Genomic DNA, 3,976 nt, shown 5'->3' with positions numbered 1-3,976 from the left:
AGCTGCTACTGCAGCCTCTGAGATCCTCACCAGAATGGGCTAGTCTGCTTTCCCCCCTCTGCTCTGCCCACAGATGGTCTGTCCCCAGGCTATCTTGCTACCCAGCATACATTGGGACTTCCTTTCCAACATAACCTCTGGATGAGTGAGTATGTGACAGGCCCCCATCTGGTAACTTTGGTTACCCCCACATCTGTAAAGATACAAGGAAAATCTACCTGGATACATGCATCCCACTGCAAAAGGACAACCACCCCTCTTCCTTAAAGTAATGTATCATATACTAAGATTTTTCTTTCTGATCCCCTATGTTGTGGCCTATCAAGTCGCCATCACCAAAGAGATAGGGGAAACTACATTTTGGTACAATTCCTCAAACGCAGACATCGCGACGTACAAATTCGACTATTGTGATGTTGCCAAGTGTAGTAACACGTCAATACCATGGACCTGTTACCAAAATAGACCAGAATATAAAAATATATATATCTGTGTGACGGATATGTACTGGGGAAATAGTTGTGGATACTGGGGCGCAGTTGGGTGGAACACTGGAACTGACTGGGGGTATAAACCACAATCAGCAATGAACCGCAAGGATAAAAAAGGTAAATCCCTGATCTCTCGTATGACACTTCAGTACAAGGGAATATGTGCTAAGGGCCAAATTCACAATAGTATACCTTTGATACTAACGATCGAGAATCCTAGTAAAGGGGACGCGGGACTATATATTATGGGCGAATACGACTATTATCGACGGGTTTATGAATCCAACCGACAACTCATCCCCTTTTATCTTCAAGATATGCATAACAATAATGAATGGAAAGACCCCGTTTCCCCACAACGCAGTCAATTCCAAAGTACTAAAGGTATGATCGCACTCGGCAACCCCACTTTTCATGATACGATGGCCCTAGAAACAGGATTTTCAGACGTCAATCTGTGGTTGGAATGGATGAGGTATTCCTCACAGAGAAATAACAAAAGTAACTGTTATGTCTGCGCTGCAGCTAGGCCCCACCTTGGCACAGTACCTTTAAATATACCTATAAATGTAGAAGAGTGTTTCATTAGTTTGTACACCAGCAGAAGCTCCAACCACTCTCATTGTGAAGAATGGAAACAAAGATATCCCCTCACTACCAAGGCCCCGAAGCCCGGGGAGGGAATTACTGTGTACAAGGGTAATTACATCTGTTACGAGTCTTTGCAGGGTACCAGATTTTTGGGTAACTTCACGCAGGGATATTGTGTAGGATTCTCCAATATGTCCGGTGTTCGATTACAAAATCAGGTTCAGTCATTGGGAGATATATATTGGTTATGTGGGGATCTCAAAGTAAGAACCAGACTTGAAGGAAATTGGACAGGACAATGTGCTTTAATAAAAATCCTGATGCCCATGCATATTATACCTCTGGAACCAGATCAATCTGGGCTATCGGTAAAAATATCTAGAATCAACAAACGAGAAGTCCCAGCAGGGAGTCTAGATCCACATGTATATATTGATGCGATAGGAGTCCCAAGGGGGGTCCCAGATGAGTTTAAAGCTAGAGATCAAGTAAAAGCCGGTTTTGAGTCATTTCTTATGCCCCTAGTCACAGTAAACAAGAATGTGGATTGGATTAATTATATTTACTATAATCAACAAAGGTTTGTGAACTACACCCGTGATGCCCTACAGGGTATAGCCGACCAACTAGGACCAACTTCCACGATGACTTTCCAGAATAGAATGGCTCTAGATATGCTATTGGCAGAGAAAGGAGGGGTTTGCCATATGATTGGAGATGCGTGCTGTACATATATTCCCGGGAATACAGGGCCGGACGGTAAGGTCACCACAGCTATTAATAAACTAAAGAATTTATCAGAGGAACTCAAACGGAATTCAGGTATTACGGACCCCTGGGACCAATATTTTTTATGGTTATCTGGATGGCGACAATGGTTGACCCAACTTGCAGTAGTTCTTCTGGTCATTCTGTTTGTTTTCGCGATAGTGATTTTTTGTATTGTTCCTTGTTGCAAGGGTCTATGTAAAAAAGCTGGATCCGAGTGGGTACCCACTATGGTTCTTCGAAACGATACCCAAGTCATTTTGGAAAACATGCCATTACAAAAACAAGAGAACATAAGAACAGTCCATTATCGTACTCTGGAGTGACAGGGGTGACCAATCAAGTTCCCAGAACCTAGTTTGTTTGTCGGTAGGGAAGGGACTCCTTGTGTATGTTCTGTAGGTCTTCGAGTTTAGCGAGCAAGCAGTTGTCGGGGATGAGAGAAGCTCATGAACAGCCGACCAACACCCTCAGGTAGTTTTTCTAAGGTTAAGATTAGTCATAGGGAAAGTATATCCTTTTTGGTTTAGGTTTTTTATTATTTTTATAAGATTATGTTTGTCTCGTGGTTTCTAGGGGGGACTGTGAAGGATAAACTATCCCTAAGCATATCTCTATGCTTTATAGAAACCACTCGTCTCCATATTTATCTGTCTGCTGTGCTTTTTTACTAATACTGTTTTCTATCCGAGGTGACTTTGGAATGCTGCTTGCACAGACTCTGGCCCACGCAATAAAGAAGTAGCAAAGTGACCTAAAGCCGACTGATTACAGAGAAAACGAAACATAACTTCAGAAAGCAAGGACACACGGCATTCCTGTGAAACTTGCATCTGCCGACAAGACCCCCGCCCCCATCGTGCCTTTTTTCTACTAACTAATGTAATAATATAATTGGATAAGCTTTGCCGCATAATAGGTGTGGCATTGAATGATTGGCTAGTGTTAGCCTACTTTGATATAAACAGATTGTAATACAAAAAACTCAGCAGTCTTGTCTTGACTACTTGTCTGAGGAAACTAATACGTGACTCTGTGTCATTATTGGGATCCGGGGTGCACCCAGGCCTAAGATACATAATTTGGAGCCCACATCTGAGCAGTAGATACCCTCGATTGAAGGGACCTTAACAAGTACCCGCTGTAACTGCTGTAGTGGTAGGATTACCCTTTTCACCTGCCCTTAACTACCAAGCACCCACAGAGAGGCGTTATCTAAACATCTACATCTCTTTACAAGTGCCTGTCTTTTACCCTGCTTTCCCTCAATAAAGTGAAGAAAAGATACAGACCTTGTTGTGCTTTGAAAAGAGGGCCGAGTTGAAGCTATCTGGGCTAAATCATCTTACATATGACCCTGGCCTCCAGAATAGTCCTACATAAAAGATCAGCATCAGTCTATACTATCCTTCAGTGGTTACTGAGGACAATGGGAGAGTCACAGAGCTCCAAGTAAGCACACTAGCAAATGCCACACTATACAGTATACAACAGAATAACCAAGTACTAAGGATCACATGGCAATATTTTCCTTCACGAGAATAGATTTAATAAAGAGAGGTACAGTACACAAAGGGCTCACATACAATTCAGCACCAAGCAGCAGTAAAATAAATGGGAAGGCAGTAAAAGTTCCTACAACTTACAGTATAAGAGAAGTTACAGTCTGTGGGGACGGAAGGCTTTGCGCAGAGGCAGGGGGCTACTGCACGGTCCAACGTGTCCAAGGAGAGACAACACAGCAAGTGAATGGCTTCCAAATGTGAGTCTAAAAGCAAAACTGCCAGGAAGGAAATTTTAAAGCTTTTCGGCCCAATTGTTCCCTATGGGCTTTTTTGACCTACAGGGTCATTTTGGTCAATTGCCTGCACATAAAAAGAAATGTGAAAATAAGAGGGAATCCAGACAGGAAAGGGATACTGATTCCCTAAACAAGTGTGCCACTTTGCCTGAGATCTAGGAAACATTAAAGGCCTCATCTCAGCAGGGGTCATGCAGCAAAATGGGAGCAGCCAGGCACAGGACAGAGGAAATCCTGCAGGGGGCCTCTGCTGGATGTGAGTAGGGGGAGGGTATACAGTCTACAAAAAAGCAATACCCTACTTTAAATACATTTTAGTTCTATT

This window comes from Ascaphus truei, chromosome 19, assembly GCF_040206685.1.
Source record: "Ascaphus truei isolate aAscTru1 chromosome 19, aAscTru1.hap1, whole genome shotgun sequence".
In the NCBI taxonomy this organism is placed as follows: domain Eukaryota; kingdom Metazoa; phylum Chordata; class Amphibia; order Anura; family Ascaphidae; genus Ascaphus; species Ascaphus truei.
This window is presented reverse-complemented; position numbering follows the sequence as displayed.